At 43.6% G+C, this 24897-nt stretch overlaps 1 long non-coding RNA gene across 1 annotated transcript; it reads right to left on the minus strand.

The window, feature by feature from the left end:
• Positions 1–305: 305 nt before the first annotated feature.
• Positions 306–15157, minus strand: LOC138843531 (uncharacterized). The gene is made up of 2 exons (XR_011378342.1): positions 14624–15157; positions 306–8254 (listed from the first exon to the last, which is right to left on the minus strand). It is a non-coding gene; the product is annotated as an uncharacterized lncRNA (long non-coding RNA).
• Between the last annotated feature and the right edge of the window lie 9740 nt (positions 15158–24897).

A 24897-nucleotide genomic window follows, 5' to 3' on the forward strand; every position in this document is an offset into this window, starting at 1 on the left:
TGACGTAACAGGTTAAGCCATTGCCTGTGACCCTGGCATCCCATATGGGTGCTGGTTCAAATTCTGGCTGCTCCACTTCCAATCCAGCTCCCTGATAATGTGCCTGGGAAAGTAGCTGAAGATGCCTCAACTCTTGGGCCCCTGCACCAACATAGGAAACTCTGAAGAAGCTCCTTGGTACTGGCTTTGGACTAGCCCAGTTCCAGCCATTGCAGCCATCTGGAAGTGAATAAGCAGATGGAAGATCAATTTCTCTCTCTTTCTCTCTCTCCTCTCCTCTCTCTCCTCACTCTCTCTCTCTCTCCTTTCTGTCTCTCTCCTCTCTCTCTCTCCTCGCTCTTTCTCTCCTCTCTCTTTCTCTCTCTGTAAAATTCTGCCTTTCAAATAAAACAAATCTTTAAAAAGAAATGAGATGTCAAGCATGAAAAGACATGAAGGAAACTTAAATACATATTACTAAGTTTAAAAATTCATCTGTAAGGATTACATACTGTATAATTCCAACTTTGACATGCTAGAAAAGGCAAAACTATGAGGACAGTTAAAAAAAATCACTGGTTTGACAATAAGTAGGAGGGGGAAGAAATGGTGGTGCACAGAGGAATTCTTAGAGCAGTGAAAACACTCTGAAACACTACAGGTACTATAATGGCAGATGCATGTCATTTATACATTTGCCCAAATCCCTACAAAGTACAACACCAATAGTAATATCTAATGTAAACTATTGGCTGTAGATGATAATGATGTATCCAGGTAAACTCATCAGTTTTAACAAATGTCTTACTCTGTTGGGGAATTTTAATGATGGAGGGATGGGTATGGTAGCACAGTTAGTTAAGCTGTCTCTTGGGATGCCCACATCCCATTTCAGAGTGTCTGGTACTGAGTCCTGCCTCTGCTTCCAATCTAGTTTCTTGTTAATGTACCTGAGAGGCAGAAGATGATAGCCCAACTACTTGGGTTCCTGTCACACATGTGGGAAACCTAAATGGAGTTTCAGACTCCTGACTTCAGTCTGGAAGTTATTGGAGAGTGAACTAGCAGATGGAAGATATATCAACCTCTCTTTCTGTCACTTCCTCTCTCTCTCTCTCTGTCATTCTGTTTTGTCAGGAAAATAAATACATTAAACTTCTTTTTTCAAATAATGGTGAAGGTTATACCTGTGTAGGGGCAGGGAATATGCAGGAAATCTCTGTATCTTCTGCTCAGTTATGCCATGAACATAAAACTGCTCTAAAACATAAAGTCTACTTTTGGAAAAGAAGAAACAGAAATACAGAGATAAAAACTCCTTTTCCTAGACCAACCTACGGGTATATTCAGATCAACACACCTGATGAGCCGTTGGTCACAGCTAATGACCACAGTATTGAATAGGGAGATAGACAGGAAGGCCCATATTTAACATTTATGGGCCCTAGGAATAAAACCACCTAAATATTTAAAGTTCATAAGTAAAGCTAGCAAAACATTAAGTATTTTCCTTATTCTTACCTTGACAACTATACCTTCATAACAAGATAGAAGGCTGGGCTATAATTTGGAAAATCCAGAATTCTAAGAGTCCCACGCTCCAATGTGGTACTGAGAAAGAGCTCTCCCTGGCCCTCAACATCCTTCCCACAGTGACATATGACCCCTCCACTTCCCTCTCCTCTTTCTGTCCCAATCCACATGGAGTTTAAGATACACATGTATGGACACACCTCAAGTCCACCCATACTCACTGCAAACAGGCCCTCCTTCTCCTCCCATACCAGGCCATTCCTCTGATCTAGGTGTGAACACCAGCAGTGTGATCTGCATTTAGGACACTGGCCTGGTGAGAAGCTTTATAAGCAGGTCCAGCATATGTAGGCAGGAAATCTGATATTACCAGTACTACAAAAGAATGCAGAGACTCTAGCTGGACACATCCACTTGGAATCATAAACCTCATGGGGAGGGACAGAACCAGAGGAGGGCTGAGGACAGAGGCACCTCTTATCAGGTCTAAGAAGGGCACTAGAAAGGGAGGTGACTTGTGTCCACGTTTGCCCTGACCATAGTTGTTTTTCCCATGTCTCTCGACTGGCAATCCAATAGCTGAAATAAATTGCATTTGTTGGCCCTCATATTATGCTTACAAAACATTTTACACTTGATATCAATCAATGCTCACAATCTTGTAAGATCATCTATCCATATGCTGTTTTTATTTTTTTAAGAATTATTTATTTATTTGAAATCCAGAGTTACAATGGGAGAGGAAGAGACAGAGAGAGAGAGAGAGGAGAGAGAGATCTTCCATCCACTGGTTCACTCCCCAAATGGCCTCAATGACCAGGGCTGGACCAGGCCAAAGCCCAGGAGCTTCTTCCAGGTCTCCCACACAGGTGCAGGAGCCCTAGCACTTGGGACATCTTCATTGCTTTCCCAGGCACATTAGCAGGGAGCTGGATCAGAAGTGGGGCAGCCAGGGCATAAACTGGCACCCCTATGGGATGCTAGTGCTATAGATGGTGGCTTACCTATTGTGCCACAGTGCCAGTCCTTATGCTATTTTATACTTTATCCTATTTTATGCTTTATCCTATTTTTACAAATATTAAAAAATAGGACTGAGTGGATTTTTAAAACATGTGATGTAGGGTCCAGTACTGTAGAGCAATAGGATATGTGCAGCGCTGGCATCGCAAATGGGCGCCAGTTCTAGAAGCTGCTCCTCTTCCCATCCAGCTCTCTGCTGTGGCCTGGGAAAGCAGTAGAAGATGACCCAAGTGCTTGGGCCCCTGCACCCACATGGGAGACTCGTGGCTCCTGGCTTCAGATTGGCCCAGCTCCAGCCATCACAGCCATCTGGGTAGTGAAGCAACAGATGGAAGACCTTTCTCTCTGTCTCTCCCTCTCAGTGTCTGTAAATCTACCTGTCAAATAAATAAATAAATTTTTTAAATGTGAGGCAAACAAAGACCACCGGTTATTTATTCAGAGTTTGCTAAACCAACGGAGTCAGCCACCAATGACTGATTTGGTAGAGGAGTGAGAAAGCTTTTAGTAAAAAAAAATCTGTTCTGACCCAAGTTGTTGGCATTGGGAAGCTGAAAGAGGGCTAACTGGAAGCAGGGCTTATTTATTTTTTATTTAGTCTTTCATTCATTCATTTGAAAGCTCTTAGAGAGACAGGCAGACAGACACACAGAGATATCCATCCACTGATTCACTTCCCAAATGTCCACAATAGCAAGGGCTGAGACAGGCCAAAGACCGCAGCCAGGAATTCAACCTATGTCTCCCATGAGAGTGGCAGTGATCCAACCGCTTGAATCATCACTTGCTGCTTCCCAGGATGTGCATTAGCAAGAAGCTAGAATTGTAGCAGAACCAGGACTCAAACCCAGGATATGGATTGCAGGAATCCCAAGCAGCATCTTAACTCCTGCACCAAACACCTGCCTGTCGCTCCCCCTCTTCGTGGAGGAACGACACTAAACCCTGCCTAGGTTTCCTATCCGAGTCACGGCACCATTATGCCTCCTAGGCTTCATATCCGAGTCACGGCACCATTATGTCGCTCCCCCTCTTCGTGGAGGAACGACACTGGACCCTGCGCTGTTCTTTTGTCTGCTCAGCCCTCCCCGGGTTTGCTGCTGGTTCTTCCCGGGTTGGCTACCGTCCCTTCCACCTCCGTGGAAGGGCAGTTTCCCCCTGCCACTTTCCCCACTTCCACGGGGGAGCAGCACACCGCCGGCCGGCTCTCTCGGGGGCTGCTCAGGTGTTCCTTCAGATAGATGTTCCTCGTGCATGTTGTCTCTCTCCTCCTTTATAGTCCTCTTCCACCAATCCCAACTCTGCTACCCACACGCCGAGTACGCTGCTCTCTTCCAATCAGGAGCAGGATCAGCTCCTGCAGGTCATCACTCAAGTTGATGAGAGGCAGCTGCATAGAAGTTGTTACTCCCTTCTCAGCGCCATATTGTGGCAGAGCAGATGCATAGAATAAGTCTTAATTCCAGTAACAGTCTAGTCCAAGTTGCTCCCCACACCTGCCCTGAAGCCAGGCATTTTATGTGATTGGTCTGGGAAGCATATGTGGGTTTCTCTGATTGGTCTCAAGTTGGAAAAAACTGCACAGAGACAACAAAAACATAAATATATGGAAGCTGCCAGTCAATGACTATGTGCTGACCATTCAGGGCCAATTGTGGCAGAGGTTATGGTTTGACTACCCACCCTGGTTGCTGCAGGAGTTGGGGGTAGGTATTCAGGTTTCATATATGGTCTGACCATTATCCAGTTGTATATTCAGTCTCTCCAGAGTCACATAATGAAAAACTGTAACTACCATCCACCTGGTATTCTAATTACAGCTTTCAGAGTTCACGCTCTTTCCAGTTCTGCATCTGCATGCATTCAGAACTGTCTGTGAAGGACGTAATACAGTTGTGGTTAAAACAGATCAGACAACATCCAGAGCAGGCACACAGGAAGCACAAAATACAAATAAGTTTTGAAACAGGAGCCACAGACCAGATCTAAAGTACTCATTGGGAAAGAAATCAAATGTAGGCATACCAGTCTCACACAAAATCACAGTGGTGCCATTCTTGTTCCAAACCATAAAACGAGAGCCTTCAATACATTTAAGCAAAGGCCACTCAAAGTCCACACAAATTACATGGACTTCCCAGCCCCACAGCCCTCTCGTTCACCATCACCCTGCTGAAAGTTCCATTTTAGTGAGACCTTAGCACAAAGCAAGGGGTCTCCACCAACTCAAGGGTCAGCTCAGGGAAAACAGCCTGGCACCAGTAGAAGCTGGACCCACCCCCCTCCAGCAAAGACCTACGCAAGGTCAGGCCTCCTTCTCATTACCAAGGACTTGGCTAGTTATTTAAAGAACCATCTCCTATTCTCAGCATAGATAACTGCATGGAGTTGGAGAGGCAAACAAGCCCAAATCTGATCTTAGTCAGTGAGGGAAAACAATGGCTCAGCCACAGGAGTGGGGCTGTGGAAGTACCTATGGGACTCCGCAAGCTCACAATGATTAAGCAAAATATGAAAAAACGTATTCTCCAGACACACTCCAAGTTCATTTTCCTTCCATCATCCCCTAGCCTCGCTACAGTCACGTTGGAACCTCCTCACCTTGTCTCAAGACATACCACAGGGCAGCAAGGTTATTTGTTCAGTGTTGAATGGAAGCAGAGGCCCTGTGCTCTGTACCGGGGATACACATCATAGAGAAAACCCAAAGGAATGGGGCAGAGAAATCTCCAGGACTGAGTCTGGGTCACTTGGTCCAATCATCCCTCCACACTCAGAGTCAACTTTTTTCCAAATACGAATATATTGGGCTTATCTCAGGGAAAAGGACCTTTTTGCTTTTTCTACCTCAGCTCTGGAGGTTTGCACAAGTACACAACAATGAACAAGAAGATCATGGAAAAGAAGGAAATATTTCTGTTTTTAAGATAACTATTAAAGCATTTATTTATTCACTGACAACTGGAAACATTGTGGTTGAAACAGCCTTTTCAATGTTTATGATCAGAAAAAGACTTTCCTCACTATAGTACATGGAAACTCATGGATAAACAATATTAAATAGGGCTGGCACTGCGGCTCACTAGGCTAATCCAGCACCGGCACCCCGGGTTCTAGTCCCGGGTGGGGTGCCAGATTCTGTCCCGGTTGCTCCTCTTCCAGTCCGGCTCTCTGCTGTGGCCCAGGAAGGCAGTGGAAGATGGCCCAAGTGCTTAGGCCCTGCACCTGCATGGGAGACCAGGAGGAAGCGCCTGGCTCCTGGCTTCAGATCGGTGCAGCATGCCAGCCGTGGCGGCCATTTGGGGGGTGAACCAATGGAAGGAAGACCTTTCTCTCTGTCTATATCTCTCGCTGTAACTCTGCCTGTCAAAAAAAATAATATTAAAGCAACTTTTTATTGCATGGAATGGTTGTGGGAAAGGAAGAGATATTGCTGTGAGGGCAAAAAAAAAAAAAAAAAAAAAAGGTGAAATGACACAAATCAAATCTGAGTAGGGGCCAGTGCTGACATAGGGGTGTCTGCCAGTTCTTGGAATTCTAGAGCCTGGATTTTCACATATGAGGGGCAAGAGCAGCCTGGGCTACCCAGGAGAGATGGACAGGACTAGAGGCCATGTCAGCTCCCCACTGCTCTCATAAACCCAAGAGGGTAAGACTCTGAGTGAACCAGAAAGACTTCTCCTGGTTTCAGTCCTGGCTCTGGATGGAACAGGGGTCTTGTGAGGAGGTGCAAAAAATGTTCTCTTCTGAGAATCCCGAACCACACCCACCCTCACATGTTATGCACAGGGAATTCATGCTCTCTATGACTTGTAAAACCCATGCCAAAAATGTATTTTAAAGAGGTCTTAGAGGTCATTACTTGCAATGAATTAGAAGCATGGAGAGTGCTCCGCAGTGGGGTAGAGTTCTCTGAAAGCATCTGCTGGGGAAGCCGAACTGAGTTTCCTGGGTCAGGAAGAGCAGCTCTTAGGAAGCGGGACCCAGAGACCTGAAGCACGAGGAGGTGCACCTGACATTGTCTTCCCAGACCAGAACCTCCTTCTCGGACAGAAGAATCTGCCCTAACTCAAGCTGTAGCTGAAATATCCTCCATTGGTGTTGCTGTGGATTCGTTCTGAGAGGAGGAGCGTGGTGGGGGCAAGAGGTATAGGATCACCACACAGACCCCAGGAGTCGGGTGAGAGCAGGCCTGAGGTGAGCAGCCCGCAGACTCATTTATTTCAGTTGGTACAGCAGCTTAAATAGCCAAGGCAGCCAGTCTGGTCAAGGGGCAGTTTATGCCCTAACCAATCACAGCCTGTTGCCAGGCAGTACCCGAAGTCATCCAATCACAGCCTGTTGCCAGGCAGGCTCCATTGCCATGTGGTTTCCAAAGCCATCCAATCACAGCCTTTTGCCAAGCAGGCTCTGTTGCCAGATGGGTTTTGAAGCCATTCCTGAGTAAATGATGCTCACTTGCCAGCAGCCATCTTGGCATGGTCTTCTCCTTCCACCACATTTCCCCCTTTTCGTTTATTTTTGAGCAACGGGAGGCATGATTCTTGGCCATACCATTGTTGACCCTGTTTCCATATGGACTCCGTACGTGGCTGTGCCTGTCTTAGGTGTCCCCCAGGGGATCTTACCCATTATTGACTAACCAGCGCTCAAAATGGGAGACCACAGGAGTGCTTGCTCAGATGGGGGTAGGAATGAAGAACAATGGTAATCAGGAATGACGTGACTGCACGCAGGCTGTGGGCCATTCGAGTGGCTGACCAGAGCTAGTGGGGTATAAAGCAGTAGCGGATGTGGCTATGGGTAGTTCCTCAGGGTATAACGATAGGGCAGGTGCATCCGCTAATGAGGCAGACTCTCAGTCTTGTTCAGCTGGTTCTGGTTGGCTGTCAGTGGCAGGCTTGATGTTTCTAGCTGGTACCCAAATGGGCTGTCCTGCATTCTCTGGAAAGACACAAGCATATCCTCGACCCTTGGTTAGCAGAAGCCTTTTTACAGGCATTGGAGTCCAGGGCCTGAATTCTGCATCCGCTCCTACATTAATGGCAAACATACAGATGGGATGGGGTCTAGCGGCTGTCCTGAGAGCCTGGGGTGCCCAAGGACTTCCACAAATGTGGGGATCCTCACTGGGTGCGGATGGGATGACCTCGCATGGGTTATTGCTTCGAGGTCGTCTAAGTTCATCCCACGGATATTTGGGGGGGGGGGGGTGGCTGACTAGGCACTGCTGCGTTGTCTGCTGTCATGTCATTTTCACTGTTGGAGCTCTCTCTCCCTAAGTCATCAACTGTTGCCTATGAGGCAGAGGCCTGGAGTGACAGGCTCTTATCACTCACAGATTCATTATGTTTGGTAATCTGTGTGGGATTCTGAGAGGGGGATATCTTTCCCATGTTTGAGCACTTAAGAGTGGCGTGCCACACCAACTCTAGCCAAAGGAAATACACAGCACAGCACTGCTGCCATAACAAAGCGAATTCCTAACACCTTAGTGGCTGATGGCATTATGCAGGGGGTTCCCTACATTAGATGAACAGACAGTGGTGCATCAGATCGTACCTATGTCCTGTGCTTAGTACGGGACTTCCTTGATTCGTTAGGTCAAGGCCGTATGCCCACACAGTGTCTCTGGAGCGTCACCTCTCTCGAGTGAGGGAAGATGGCTTGGTTCCGAATTCTGGGGTGATCAGTCCCTTATGTGAATTCACCAGGCGAACTGAAAGTAAAAGGAGGAGCCAAGAAGCGGCATTACCACACCTTGGTACCTAGTAAAGCCAAATGCTTGCTCCCTGGCCTCAAGCAGGGACAACCATCAATCTCAGCTTAACAGCCACACCCGCACAGAACTTCACTCCTGAGCAAGCAGTACAGAGAGGCAAGTTCATTTCAGGTGTGTAGCTGACAAAACAAGAATGACAACTTCCGGGAGCCAGTGTACGTGTGGTGGGCTCTGGTGGGACCAGTGTCAATGGCTGGTGGCCAGTACAACTCAACCCAGTACATTCTTTTCTTGGAGCCTGAGCTGTGTCCTAGGCTCCTGGCTCACCCTGGGACCTAGCTATGTCACAAATCTGGCTTCCTAGGCTTCTCTAAAATTCTGTGGATTACTCCATATCTTTCCATTAAATTCCCTTTTAGCAGGAGTTTGGCAGATTATGTTTTTCACAGATAAGTTCTATCATTGATTATCACAGAAACCAGCCAGATGGAGAGCTGGGGAAGCCAGAGAGGGTGGGAGGCAGCTGGTCCCCGGCTCCGTGGGGCTCTACACACAAATGACAGGCCAGAAACCCCTCCACCACCCTCTGGAATGTGAAAACAGCCCTTCTCTCTTGCTCCCACACAATACACCAGTTGTATTTATACTTGTTTTCTCCTTCCAGATTTGTTGGGTATTGGGCAAGAAAAAAAAGTATACAATCAGTTTAGATTCTAGAGATTATTCTTCTTTTTAAGATTTATTTATTTATTTATTTATTTGAAAGACAGATTGACAGAAAGAAAGAGAGACAGAGAGAGAGAGGGAGAGAAAGAGAGAGTTTGATTATCTTCCATCCACTGGTTCACTCCCCAACTACCCAAATGGTTGCAATAGCCAGAGTTAGGCCAGGCCAAAGCCAGGATCCAGGAACACCCTCCAGATCTCCCACATAGGTGGCGGGGGCCCACATGCTTGAGCCATCTTCCGCATCCTTCCCAGGCACATTAGTAGGAAGCTGGCTTGGAAGCAGAGCAGACAGGACTAGAACCAGTGCCCTGATGCTGGATGCCAGAATCACAGGCAATGGCTTAATATGCTGCACCACAGTGCCAGCCCAAAATTCTCATTCTTATGGAGATCAAAATCTTTCAGAAAGAGGTTGTGGAAGTCTTGTCTTACAAGACTTACAAGTCTTACAATTTGTCTTGTAAGAGTTATATTTTAAAAGGATAAATGCTCTAACATCAATAAACGCTCTAGAACAACTAAAACCACTTTCACAGATAGATATCTATAGATGTATTGATGAAGTTAAGATAATTTAATAAATTCCCAGAACTGTTGCCCAAATTGAATAAAACAAATGACTCTATTGATTAATGGTTTAACACATAGTATAGTTAGCACTTATATTTTGCACAGTCACTTTTACAGCAGAGCTCTTTCAAGCAATACCAACTTGCACATGTGTACACATACACACACACACGTCTACTGTCTGTTAGACTTTCTTAACAGTAGATCATTGCCCATTTTGTAAGATTTGTTTTATAGACTCATGTTTTAAATGATTATAGCTTATAATTTAAGCTGTATCTTTGCTTTTATGGCAGATAATTGGCTATACATTTATTTAAATTTTACTCAAATCCTTGCTCAGAAACCATGTTCTATTTTTTGGCACCAATGCTGTGGAAGTTTATATTCAATTTTTATGACAGGCTAAGAACCCACTGCTATGAATCCCAAATAGTAAGTGACAGAGAAACAGCAAAAGACGGGTGAGGACTCTCCCAGGAACAATAAAACAGAGAAAAGACATGGAGACCCAGAAAACCCTTGTATATATTTAAGGAAGAGTAGACAATATTATAGTTAACTCACTGGTAGACAGAAGCATGAAACAGGAGTGGAAGAGTTGTCAATTTTATGTGTCAGTTTGCATCATGTTATGTGGAAGTATGGCCTTGGTATTGTCTTGTTTGAAGATTAAGTAGAAGGAAATGTGCTTGGATGCCAAATGAACAGGAGTAGGCTGGGGTGGCTAATCTCATGGCCAGTCTGCCTAGGCTGTGCTGTGCAGTTGTTAGGTCAAACACTTGTCTAGATGGTGCTGTGAACATATTGTGCAGATGTGATTGGGGCTGGTGCTGTGGCATAGTAGGCTAAGCCTATGTCTGCGGTGCCGGCATCCCCTATGGGCACCAGTTCATGTCCCAGTTGCTCCTCTTCTGATCCAGCTCACTGCTTATGGCCTAGAAAGACAGTGGAGGTGGCCAAAGTGCTTGGGCCTCTGCACCCACATGGGAGACCTAGAAGAAGCTCCTGGCTCTTGGCATTGGATTGGCCCAGCTCTGGCCATTGTGGTGTTTGGGGAATGAACCAGCAGATGCAAGACTTCTCTCTGTGTCTATAGCTCTGCCTCTCAAATAAATAAATAAAATCTTTATAGGCCAGCGCCACGGCTCAATAGGCTAATCCTCCGCCTGCGGCACCAGCACCCCGGGTTCTAGTCCCAGTCGGGGCACCAGATTCTCCAGTTCATGTCCCAGTTGCTCTCTTCCATGCCAGCTCTCTGCTGTGGCCAGGGAGTGCAGTGGAGGATGGCCCAAGTTCTTGGGCCCTGCACCCCATGGGAGACCAGGAGAAGCACCTGGCTCCTGCCTTTGGATCAGCACGGTGCGCCGGCCACAGCACACCGGCTGCGGCGGCCATTGGAGGGTGAACCAACGGCAAAGGAAGACCTTTCTCTCTGCCTCTCCTCTCACTGTCCACTCTGCCTGTCAAAAAAAAATCTTTATAAAAAAAAGGTGACTAACATGTTTGAGAAGTTGACCTTAAGTAAAGTAGATCAGCCACTTTTTAAAGATTTATTTATTTATTTATTTATTTGAAAAGCAGAATGACAGAGAGAGGGAGAGTTGGGGGGGGGGGGCAGAGAGAGAGAAAGCAAGCACTCTTTGAGGCCAACATGTGGTGCAGTGGGTTAAGTCAATACCTGCAACACTGGTATCCCCTATGAGCACAGAATGCAGTCCTGGCTACCCCACTTCTGATCCAGATCCTTTCTAGTATGCCTGGGAAATCAGTGGAAGATGGCTCAAATCCTTGAGCCCCTGCCATCCATGTGGGAGATCCAGACAAAGTTCCTGGCTTCTGGTTTCAGCCTGGCCCAACCCTGGCTGTTGTGGTCATTTGGTGAGTGAACCAATGGATGGAAGATCTGTGTGTGTGTGTGTGTGTGTGTGTGTGTCCCTCTCTCTGTAACTCTGCCTTTAAAATAAATAAATAAATCTTCAAAGAAAGAGAAGAACTCTTCCTTCCACTGGTTCTCTCTGCCAAATGCTTGCAACAGCCAGGGCTGTGCCGGCCAAATCCAGGAACCAGGAACTCCTTCATGGTCTCCCACGTGGATGGCAGGGGTCCAAGTACTTGAGCCATAACCCACTGCCTTCTCTGGCACATCAGCAGGAAGCTTAATTGGAAGTAGAGTAGCAGGGTCTCCAACTATCACTCTGATACAGTATACTATTGTTGCAGGCAGTGACTTAACCCACAGTGCCATAATGCTAGACCCTAGGTTATCCTCTTTAATGCGATATACATCATTGAAGCAGCTGCAGGCCAAGCACAAAGAAGTTTCCCAGAAAAGAAAGCAAGACACTGCCTCAAGACAATGAGATACTGTCCTGCCAATTTCCATCTGCCTTTATGCCCTCCAGGCCTAAGATCCAAAACTACATCAGCTCTTACCTGAATTCCCGAATACCCACTTGCCCTACAAAAATCAGACTTGCCCACCTCCACAACGTACCAATTCCTCAAAACAAATCTACCTATAGATATATACAAGAACACTTCCAAAGGTCCAGAGAAAAATGGAATTAAGATACAAGAGTATTATATAAGATACAGGGATACTTCAAAAAGTTTGTAGTAAAATGCAATTGAAAGATAGGAGGGGCTGGGGCCAGCGCTATGACATAGCATGTAAAGCCGCTGCCTGCAGGAGCTGGATCAGAAGTGAAGCGGCTGGGACTTGAACTGGAGCTCTGATATGAGGTGCTGGCATTATAAGGGGTGGCTTACTTCTTGAGAGTATTTAAAAGTTCAAGGAATATCCTATTAGTAACACAGTACTGAACTATATTTAGTGAAACTTTACATGTGAGTATTGCACACCTAAGAGAGGAACTCACTGCAGGCAAATAATCCCTCTTTCAGTAAATCAGATAAATCCTGTGCTCATATGATGGGTACTGATTCCTTGCGCCCTAGGGTGGTGGAGACTGGGAGGAACCATTTCTCTGTGTCCTTATCCTCTCCCTACTCGTTCCCTGGGAGAACACTGACTGGTGACTACTGAGGCTGGGAGTCAGCACTGGGTAAGTATGGCCAAGCCCCCTGTGCATTCTTGTTTTAGAACCGGCCTATTTCCTGTACAATGTAGATATACTTGAGTCCTAAAGAGAAACCCAGAGAAGGCTCTGTTGGGCACTCTCCTAGAGTTCCTACAGAAAAGAAGTCACAGCATTTAGGTTTACACATGCAGCAAGTGTACAAGTTCACATCCCAGTCACTTTCACTTCAACATCAAAGGTAAGGGGAGGGGCCTACTCTGTCTCCCTCCACTTTCGGACCTGGGGCCCAGGGTTCAGGCTCACTGGGAATCCCTCTGTGGATCTCTACAAAGAGGATGAAGTCCAACAACACAATTTGTGCACCTGGAAATTGGGCAGAGTCTTAACACTCTGTGTGACAAAGTGCCTTTTCATGTCACCATCTTCAACGAAATTATATAGAATTATTCAAAGCCACTGAGCTGTTTTGTTGAATAACTGTAGACACTGCCTTGAGAGAACATATATTCATATAGAATATAGTGGGAAAAATGTTTACTTTGCCAGCGGTTCTGAGGTGCAAACTGGGACAAGCATTCTATGTGATTCTCAGAAAGACAGAAGCTCTCCACATGGACAAATAATTCTTTCACTCAGGGAATACTCGATGCATGCACACTTTCAGCAATTCTAGGTAAAATGGGGAGGAAAGAATGAATTATATCCAGTTGGGCAGGTTTTATTTTTTAAAGTTTCCCTGTGAAAATAGAATTTTTATTGAATTATATTTTTAGTGCTTGCTGGAGTTTCCTTTTTCAAATAAATATTACATGCGTAAATATACTGTGTATATTTATGTTTGTTTATATATACATTTTTACTTGTAGATTTCCTTCTATTAAAGAGAAATGGAAGATGGTGTAAAAATCAGCACAGCCTGAACATCCTCCACATCAGCTCAGGCAGGATGACTCCTTCTACTACTGCCACCTGGTGGCCTCCTGCCTAAAATTCAATACAGGAACATGCTCAGGAGCTCTCTCAAGCCCAGGGAGGCCCTGACAATTAGCAAGTTATAAAATGCATAGAAAAAAAAAACTCAGATTTGAGATACAAGTACACCTGCAGGTGAGTTTCACTGAGGTGCTGCCCATGAAGAGAGGGGGAAGGAATGATACAATTTATTTAAAATGATCACCTGCCGTCCAATGTAGATAGGAAAAGCAGACATAGACATATAATACATTCTAAAACTTTTTGCAAAAAAGAGACAGAAAGAGCATGGGTGGGGAGAGGATGGGGCATAATGAAGACATGGTTGTGACTGCACACTGAAGAAAGGAGTTATTATTTTAAAAAAGAATGCTGGGGGCCGGCGCTGCGGCGTAGCTGGTAAGGCCACCGCCTGCAGTGCCAGCTTCCCATATGGGCGCCAGTTCAAATCCCAGCTGCTCCTCTTCAGATCCAGCTCTCTGCTATGGCCTGGGAAAGAATCTTTACTTAACACAGAATTATTCTTAGGTATTTAAATCCAATTGAAAATTTATCCCTGTTAAAAAAATAATAAGACTGGAAATAAGAGAGGGAGGAGATGTACAGTTTGGCACATGTAGGACCTACCCCTAAGCGTAAAGCTAAAAACTTGCCATGGAACTCCAAATCCCATTAGGTTGGCAGGTACCAATGCCATCTTACTAGTTAAAATGATCAGTTTAAGTTCATAACTGATTATAAAGATAGGATTAAGTGTCAAAGGGATCACATAATTAAGACCAAGTGTCTGCTAATAATAACAGGTAGAATTAAAAAGGAGAGAAGGATACAACATGGAAAGCTGGCCACAAAACAGGCTCATAGAATGACAAATGCCCTAAACAGCACTGTGGCCTTAGAATCAGCCCTTAAGGCATTCAGATCTGGCTAAAAAGCTCATCAGAGCATTTCAGGCATGGAAAGCCAAGACACTGGCAAAAAATGACCTACATGAAAGATCTCTGTGAGTGAGATCCCAGCGGAAAGAACGGGTCATCAAAGAAGGAGGTACCTTTCTCTGAAGGGAGGAGAGAACTTCCACTTTGATTATGGCCTTGTCTAAATAAGGTCGGAGTTTGTGAACTCAAAAGGCTTCCATAGCCTTGGCAGCTCATGACAAGAGCCTCGGATGATCACTGACATCATAAATAAGAGTGTCAATTGTTAAATCAACAATAGGAGTCACTGTGCACCTGCTCCCCATGTAGGACCTCTGTCCTTAATGTGTCATACTATGAGAATTAACAGTAAAACTAGTCTTCAAACAGACTTTATACTTTGTGTGTGTCTGTGTGGGTGCAAACTGTTGAAATCTTCACTTAATATAGAGTTGATCTTCTGTATATAAAAATAATTAAAAATGAATCTTAATGAAGAATGGGATGGGAGAGGGAATAGAAGATGGGACAGTCTAGGGAAGGGAGGGCAGGTACGGAGGAAAGAACCACTATAATCTAAAAGTTGTATTTATGAAATTTATTAAACAAAAGCTTTCTATAAAAAAAAAGAAAGAAAATGGTCCCAGTCCTTGGGCCCCTGCACCCATGTGAGAGACTGGAGGAAGCTCCCGGCTCCTGGCTTCAGATCAGTGCAGCTCCAGCCGTTGCAGTCATTTGGGGAGTGAACCAGCAGATGGAAGACCTCTCTCTCTCTCTCTCTCTGCCTCTGCCTCTCCGAAACTCTGCCTTCCAAATAAATAAATAAATAAATCTTAAAAATATATACTGACAATACCAGGAAAAAAAATGCGATTTTGCAGGTTTGAAATACATGAGTGGATGGCAGGAGGTAGAAACTAGAGCACATGACACAGCATTTGACCAAATTCAATACCCAGGCATCATTTTTAATCAGTGAATGAAATACAAACTGGTAGACGTTTTTAAGATAAATTTGCAAACATTCTTCATAGAAAATATTGGATGTGCTGCCATTAAATCCTAAACCCAGACCGGCAATGTGGCTGAGTGGTTTAAGCCACTACCTGCAATGCTAGGCATCCCATATGGGTGTCAGTTCGAGTCCTGGCTACTCCACTTCTGATCCAACTCTCTGTTAGTGAGCCTTGGAAAGCAGAGGAAGATGGCCCAAGTGTTTGGGTCCCTGCATCCACATGGAAGATCCAGATGAAGTTCCTGGTTCTTGGCTTAGGCCTGGCTCAGCCCTGGCCATTGAAGCCATTTGGGGAGTGAACCAACAAATGAAAGATTCTCTCTCTCTCTCTCTCTCTCTCTCTCTCTCTCTCTCTCTCTCTTTCTCTTTCCCCTCTCTCTCTTTCTGTGTATGTGTGTGTAAATCTTTCAAATAAATAAATAAATCTTACCAAAAAAAGACCTAAACCACACATGATGTCCACTATATCTTCTATTACTTAATATCATAACCAAAGGAAATACAATTAGAAAAGAGAAAAAAAATTAGAGGCAGAAAAATCAGAAGGTTTTACTATTTTTATGTGCAGACAATATGAGTATACATCTGAAAACTCCCAAAGAATCAATGAAAAAATACTAAAAACATAAGCAGTTAAATTGCAGGAATAAAACTAGAAATCAAAATATTTCATGTTCAAACAATAACCTGTAATAACATATAATAGCAGACTATATTACAAAAGATAAGTAAAATAAAATTCCTAAGCAAAATTGTACAAAACCTATATGGTTTAAAAGTATCAATACACTTAAAGGACACAAAAGGAGCTGGAACAAATGGGAAGACATGCCATGTTCTCCCATGGTAGGACACAATACCAAAATACATCAGTTCTAAGTTTGTTTGAAAATGTAACATGATCTCAGTAGAAACAGCATCTGAGTTTTTTTCCTCTGGAAGAAGACAAACTAATTATAAAACTTAAGTGAAAGAACAATTAAGCAAAAATAGCATGGAAAATCCTGGTTGAGGGAGGAAGACGGGGGACACAACATGCAGCAGCTAACCCTAACAGATACGAAAATAACACAAAGCTTCCATAATTAAAACAGGCTGTTAACACACAGATAGAATTGAAGAGCCCTGGAATAGAATATAAAACTCATCTATGGGGCCGGCATTGTGGCATAGCGGGTTAAGCCTCTGCCTGCAGTGCCGGCATCCCATATGGGCGCCAGTTTGAGACCCAGCTGCTCTACTCCCAATCCAGCTCTTTATGGCCTGGGAAAGCAGTAGAAGATGGCCCAAGTCCTTGGGCTCCTGCACCAGTGTGGGAGATCCAGAAGAAACTCCTGGCTCCTGGCTTCAGATTGGCATAGTTCCGGCCAGTGCAGCCAGTTGGGGAGTGAACCAGCGGATGGAAGACCTCTCTCTCTCTTGGTCTCTCCTTCTCTCTCTGTGTAACTCTGACTTTCAAATAAATAAATAATATTTTTTAAAAAAACTCATTATATGAGCCCAAAAGAAGCTGAAAATTTAATAGTTGATGAGGGTAACAATAGGGAACCAATAGGGACAGAATAAGCTGTCATTTCTTAGTGGTGAGAGAACAATGGTGTAGCTTAATGAAAAATAATAAACTTAGATCTATTTCTCACACCATAAACCATGAATGTCAACTGCTCCCAAATGTAAAAACTAAAAACCATATACATTCAGGGAAGAAAATGAAGAATAGATGAAGCTATTTATAACCTGAAAGCAAAAACTATTTGGCAATCTATCATTTAAAATCCATAGGCTGTAAGTAACATATTAATAAATGTTACTGCATTTTTAAAACCATTTTGTACATAGAAAACAAAAGATAATTCTGAAATGGGAAAAATCTATATGGTGTTTCTGTCTTAAGACAAAAAAAACTATCTTTAATATAGAAAGCTTCTAGAATTTGAGAATTAAAAAATCTACAACCCAATAAAATGGGTCAGAGATAAACAGATTTCAAAGAAAATAGTAATCTTAATGTTCTTAAACACCTGAAAAGATGTTCAACTTCTTTCATCCAAGAAATACACATGCAAAAAGGACCACTGAGACAACTTCCAATCATGATGGAAGAATGGGGCCAGTCTCGCCCTCCAGCTTAATTTAGACACACACACACACACACACAGCTGATGAAATAATTCTTTTCAGACTTTGGCAAGAGGCAGCAGAAAGCTGCAATTTCAGATAAAAAGTAAAATGAATGTGATTTTCTGCTGAGAGGCAATCTCCAAACTGGGAGGCAGAGATCAGGAGGCAAAAGGACTTAATGGTCTCATGGAACTGAGGAGATGAAGAATGGTGTTGAGGGGAGCCATGGCAGCTAGAACCTGGAGGGCACAAGATGGAGAGAGAAGGGAGCTTACGAAAGAAGAATCCACTCGTCTGCATAGAGGTCTCCATGAGATATTGTCTTTCTTAAGACTGATTCATCGAGGGGTCGGCACCGTGGTGTGGTAAGTTAAGCATCCACCTGCGGGCTCAGGCATCCCATATAGGTGCTGGTTAGAGTCCTGGCTATTCCCCTTCCCATCCAGCTCCCTGCTATGGCCTGGGAAAGCAGTAGAAGATGGCCCAAGTGCTTCAGCTCCTGAACCCACATATGAACTGGAAGAAGCTCCTAGCTCCTGGCTTCAGACTGGCTCAACCCCAGCCATTGCAGCCTTTTGGGGAATGAACCAGCAGACATTAGACTTCTCTGTTTGTCTCTAACCTCTCTCTGTAACTACACCTCTCAATTAATAAGTAAGTCTTTAAAAAAAAAAGATTGATTGATTAGTTGATTGAAAATAGAGAGAGAAAGATCCTCCACTTGCTGGTTCACTCCACAAATGGCCACAGTAACCAAGTCCAGACTGAAGCCAAGAGCCCAGAACTCCATCCAGATCTGGTCTCCCATGTTGGTGGCAGGGGAAGAGTACTTGGACCATCATTCACTGCCTTCCCAAGTGCATTAGCAAGGAGCTGGACCAGAAGCAAAGCAGCCAGGACTTCATCTAGCACTCCAATACAGCATTCTGGCATCACAAGTAGTGGCTTAATCTGTTGCACCACAACACACACCTAAAGACTTTGTTTTGATTCCAAATCTGTATACAATTAAATCCTGTAAGTCCAGATTTTTTTAAAATGTACGTGATAGAAATGCTAATTACCTGATTGGGTCACTACACATTATACACACATATCAAAATATCATACTGTACCCCATAAATATGTACAATTGTTATGTGTCATTTTTACATTTTGAAGAAGAGAATTCCAGGAGTGTAGCAAATCTTTCACTGAGTTCCCTTAGCTGAGAGATAAATATTTTTTATAACTAAACACAATAATATTCTCCCAAAACTGTTATATTGGCTTGTTTAAGAGAAAAAAGTTCTAAATGTAGAAGTATTTTAATAAATTTTTTATTGGGACCAGCATTGTGGTGCAATGAGTTAAGCATCATTTGCAATGCCAGCATCGTATATCAGAACACTGGTTCAAGTTCTGACTGCTCCAATTCTGACCTAGCTCCTACTAAAATGTCTGCAAATGCAAGTGATGATGGCTAAAGCACTTGGGGCCCTGTCACTCACAAGGGACACCTGAATGTATTTCCTGGCTTCTGGCCTTCATCTGGCCCAGCCACGGCTGGTGTGGACATTTGGGGTAGTGAGCCAGCAGATGAAAACATCTCTCTCTTTCTCCCTCTCCCTCCCCTATGAAACAATATCAACATGTAAGAAGACTGCCATCAGGAAAAGAGAGGAAAGAGGAAATATTTTTTAAATAATAACTGAAATTTTTCCAAAGTAGGTGAAATCTATAGATCTAAGAAGCTCAATAAATCTGAAAGCAGCATAAATGCAAATAAAACCTTTTAAAGGTACATCATAACAAATCTCTGACTAGCAATAGGAAAGAGAAAATTTTTAAAGCAGCTACAGGTAACACATTACATAAAAAAAAAAAAACAACAACAATAAGACTGACTACAGACTTCTCATCAGAAATAATGTAAGACAGAAGATAATAGAAGGACATCTCTTTTTTTAAGATTTTATTTATTTATTTATTTATTTATTTGAAAGGTAGAGTTACAGACAGAGGGAGAGACAGAGAGAAAGGTCTTCCATTCATTGGTTCACCTCCCAAAAAGCTGCAATGACCAGAATTGGACCGATCAGAAGCCAGGAGCTTTTTCTAGGTCTCCCACATGTGTGCAGGGGCCCAAGCACTTGGGCTATCTTCTACTGCTTTCCCAGGTCATAGGAAGAAAGCCGGATCAGAAGAGGAGCAGCCAGGACATGAACCAGCACCCATATGGGATGCTGGTGCCACAGGCAGAGGCTTATTCTACTACACCACAGCACTGGTCCACCAGAAAGACATCTTTAACGTGCAGAAACAAAAATTGTCAATCAGGAATCTATATTCAGCAGAATATTTTTCAAAACTGAAAGTGAAATAAAGACTTCTTCAGCCACACAAAAACTTAAATGATCTGATATCAGCAGACTCCACTACAAGAAAGTTTACAAAAAGTTTTCTAGGCAGAGAGGTAAGCTTGTAAATGGTAACCTAAAATTGTAAATTTTGTAAACACAATGTGAACATTGAATAAAATAAAACCTGGAGATGTGGTATAAATGTAAACTTGGAGAGCATTTAAGTGTGTGGATAAATACTAAGAACATTTTTTCAAATTTTAATATTCTTAAAAATAAAGCAAGGAAAATTATAAATAGAGCAAAGGTAAGGAGTGCAATTTTTTTGTAACTCTTTACAGAGAGGGAGAGGCAGACACAGAAAGAAAGAGATCAATCTTTTATCTGCTGGTTCACTCTCCAAAATGGCCACAACAGCCAACGCCGGGCCAGGCTGAAGCCAGGAGCTTCATCCAGGTCTCCCATGTGGGTGCAGGGGCCCAAGCTCTTGAGTCATCCTTCACTGCTTTCCCAGGTACATTAGCAGGGAGCTGGATTAGAAGTGGAGCAGTCAGGTTTTGAACTGCTGCCTATATGAGATCTCGGCATGGCAGATGGTCATTTCTCCTGCTATGCCACAGTACCAGACCCCAGGAGTGCAATTTTAAGTAAAGTTGTAAGGTTCAGCTTCATTGTGAGTTGTACAAAGATTTTTAAAAGATGGTAAGTGGTGTGTACAGTTATAAGTACTATTGAGCAAATATGGCTCACTGAAATATCTCTCCCAGGCAATACCATTCATCATGCACCTCAGTACCATACCTGAACCCAAAGCACTGGCTATGGAGAAAATTCTGGACATATTGAGAGCTGAAAGAAGAAAAATATCTCTCTGAGAAATTTTAGAAATCTCAAGTCCTGGCCGGCACCGCCAGGATTACTTGGGTAATCCTCTGCCTGCGGCGCTGGCACTCTGGGTTCTAGTCCCAGTTGGGGCACCGGATTCTGTCCAAATTGCTCCTCTTCCAGTCCAGCTCTCTGCTGTGGCCCAGGAGTGCAGTGGAGGATGGCCCAAGTGCTTGGGCCCTGCACCCGCATCAGAGACCAGGAGGAAGCACCTGGCTCCTGGCTTCAGATCGGCGCACTGCACCAGCCGTAGCGGCCATTTAGGGGGTGAACCAACAGAAAGGAAGACCTTTCTCTCTGTCTCTCTGTCTCTCTCACTGTATAAATCTGCCTGTCAAAAAAAAAAAAAAGAAAGAAAGAAAAGAAATCTCAAGTCTCAAGTCCTATAATGAAGGTAACACAATTCTATTTTCCAGACATCCAGCCCTGACTGCTCTAAATTCCATTCACTGTGTAATTGGTTTCAGAAGAGGATTTCTTCAGGGACCAAAGCAGCTGGTATGTGACCACACACTCCACATTCCTTTTTATTTTTTATTAGGAATTTATATTTTATTGATATTATATACATAGTTACATTAAAAGTAATATATTTTAATGAAGAGAGACTTTTAGCCGAAAAAAATAAATCTTCTATTTGGGGAAATTCAAGCTTCAGCTAGCATATGGGTTATATATGTTTTTGGTCAGGGTAAGGAATGGTATTCTCTCGGTGAAGTCACAGCATCATAACACAAAGGCCAGAGCCTGTGTGCAAGGCCTGTTTATATCCAGGAGTATGCAGGTATGTACACACTTATAATTGAATGCTCATCTTCTTCTTTGGCCCATATGTAACCAAGGTACAGCAGTTAAAGGGCTTCATTTATAGATTTTCACTTGGAATGTTGACACATCCTCCAGTGTTGACGTTAATTAATCCCAACCCACTGCACAAAACTTACAAATGGAGAAAAACAACTCATTATGTCAAACTTCAAATAAGTCCCATAAGGGAACTTGCCTTGAGACTCAAAAGCCAGTAAGTCCACTGGGATTCATTAGAAGTTGACTTATCTCTAAAAACCTTTGAGGGTTCTTGACTGGATGCTGCAACACCAGGAAAGCTCCTCTGAGTTGATGTCACTTCAGAGACTGTTGCCAGGGAGGCCTCATTCCAAACGCATTTCAAAATTACTAGAGCACCTGCTCCATGTTTTTAAAATTTTGTTTTTATTTATTTTTACCTTACTGAGTAATATTCACAGAACATAAATTCACTATTCCATGCCTTTTTATAAAGTGTGCATCTGGTTTCTTTCAGTACATTCTCAATGCTGTCCAACCAGCAATACTATTTAGTTCCAGAACATTCCATCACCCCCCAAAAGAAACCTCTTACTCCCCACTGCCTCCTACCCATAACCAAGAGTGTTTGACCTAGGCAAGAGGGTGGGCACAGGCACAGGAGCAGAGAGTCTGAGCAGTTTACTGTCTTAGGCTTGTTTTTCAAAGGATGTTCCAGGAAAGCTTCTCTTCAACACTGCATTTAGACCAGGCCAGACACCACAAGAACAGGAAAGCTGCAAGAGACCACCTGAGTTGGATTTCTAAGCATACTGTGATGCATGAAGATGTGTGTTCTTAGAGCAGGAAGGGTCCCCCCCCCGCCTCCCTGTTTTCCACATCCTGGACACTTCCCTAACCCCTGCTACAAGTTTCTTCAGGGAAGTCTACCTTGCCACTGCCTCCTTTATTTGTCTCAAGTAAAGCTTTCCTTGGAGCAGCTCCCCCTGGAGGTTATGTGGTGACATCACAAGCAAACAGACCCCTTATTCCACTGACACTTCCAGTCCCTGGCTCTGTGTCTCATGAATGCACCTATTCAAGACACTTCATATAAACAGACTTACAAAATACGTGGCCTTTTGTATCTAACATAATGTTTTCAAGTTCCATCTGGGCTACAGCATATATCAGTACCTCATTCCTTTTTGTGGCTGAATAGTATTCCATTGCAGGATAATTACATGGATATACCACATTGTGTTTATACACTGATCAGTCATGGGAATTTGGATTGTTCCCACTCTTTGCCTATTATATACAACACTACTTGAAAGTCAGCCAAAGGTGAGAGCTTTGGGCCTTCTTGGGTCTTTTCTGAGCTGAATTCAGCCCTAGGCAAGCATATGGCCTTTGAGGTTCACCAGGAATATGTAGGTAATTTGCAAAATCTTTTATTTCCCAAAACATCTGTTCTCCAGTCTTTCTTCCCAGGCTTCTGGTGTAATCTATTGATTGTCTGAATTGTTTTCACTTGCTTCAGGCTGTGACTAACATGTTTACCCCCAAATATATTCAACAAGCCTCTTTTCACTCCCACCCAAGAAGCTACCTCAGTCCAGGGAAAGTTCTAGGTAAGCCCTTTAAGCTCTGAGAGGCCAAAACAACCTCAACTTTTATTAAAGATTTATCTTATTTATTTTGGAAATGAGGGTAACCAAGGGAAAGAGGGAGAAACAGAGAAAGAGACTGTCTATCCACTGGTTCACTCCTCAAATAGCCCCAACAGCCAGATCTGAACCTGGAACACCATCCAGGTCTCTTACACAGGTGGCAGGGATCCAAGTACTTGATCCCATCATCTGCTGCTTTCCCAGGCATTTTAGCAGGAATCTAGATTAGAAGTGGAGCAGGGGCTGGCACTGTAGCATAGTGGGTTAAAGCCCCAGCCTGCAGTGCCGGCATCGCATATGGGTGCCAATTTGAGTCCTGGCTGCTCCTCTTCCGATCCAGCTCTCTGCTATGGCCTGGAAAAGCAGTAAAAGATGGCCCAAGTCCTTGGGCACCTGCACCTGCATGGGAGACCTGCAAGAAGATCCTGGCTCCTGGCTTCAGATCAGCTCAGCTCTGGCTGTTTCAGTCCTTTGGGGGAGCGAACCAGCAGAATGGAAGATCTCTCTCTCTCTCTCTCTGGCTCCACCTCTCTCTGTAACTTTTTCAAATAAATAAAATAAATCTTAAAAAAAGAAGAAGCAGAGCAGCCAGGGCTCAAATCAGTGCTCCGACATGGGATGCCAGTGTCACAGTCAGCAGTTTAACTCACAGCGCTACATCACCAGTACCCACAACCTCAATTTTTAAAATATCTACAGATGATTGACTGGACAAAGAATCAGAGCATGCCATTCCAAAATATGCCAATTTGGTATACTGGTTAATTCGAACAGAGGGCACCTGACAAGCAGCAGGTACAGAAGGGGTAAGCTGAACTGTCCTTCTCTACCTCTGAAAAGCCACAAAAATCCTTTTGGAGAGGATGCTTTTCCTGTATCAAAACCAGATGACAACTTTCACCAGCTCAGAGAATCTACAAACAAACCTGACTCCATTCGTTTACTCCCATATGTTTGCCTTCCCACAGCTTCTCACCTCTGAAAGCATAAAATACTTTCCTTTTTCATTGTCAGTTCTCCAGCTTTATTGTTCTTTATGGAAGGCACCATCTCTATAAGCCCATGTTCTAAGCCACTGCTTGCAGTTACTTATTATTGAGGTTTCTCCCACGTGACCTGTATGGTGCCCATTAATAAACTGCCTGTTTTTCTCTTGTTAATCTGTCTGGTTATGAGAATCTACCCCAAATACAGACTTATGAAGGTTAAGGAGAAATTATATGCCTTCCATATGTATATACATATTTATATGAAACATTATTCAGCTTTTTAATAGAAGGAGATCGTGCCATTTGTAACCACATAGATAAACATGAACCTGCAGGACATCATGCTGAGTCAAACAAGCCAAGTGCAGAAAGACAAGCACAATACATGCGGAATCTTTAAAATGTTCACCACATAGAAACAGAATTGAATGGTGGTTACCAGAGGAGGGAGTGTGCAATAGGAAGACGTATGTCAAAGTTTACAAAGCCGCAGTGATATGGAATGAGTAAGTCTAGAAAGCTAATGTACAGCATAAAGACTAGAGCTAACAATGTTTAATTATATACAAGAAATTTTCTAACAGAGGAGACTTTAGGTACACTTACCACAACAAAGGA

Source organism: Oryctolagus cuniculus, chromosome 1, assembly GCF_964237555.1.
Source record: "Oryctolagus cuniculus chromosome 1, mOryCun1.1, whole genome shotgun sequence".
NCBI classification, from domain to species: domain Eukaryota; kingdom Metazoa; phylum Chordata; class Mammalia; order Lagomorpha; family Leporidae; genus Oryctolagus; species Oryctolagus cuniculus.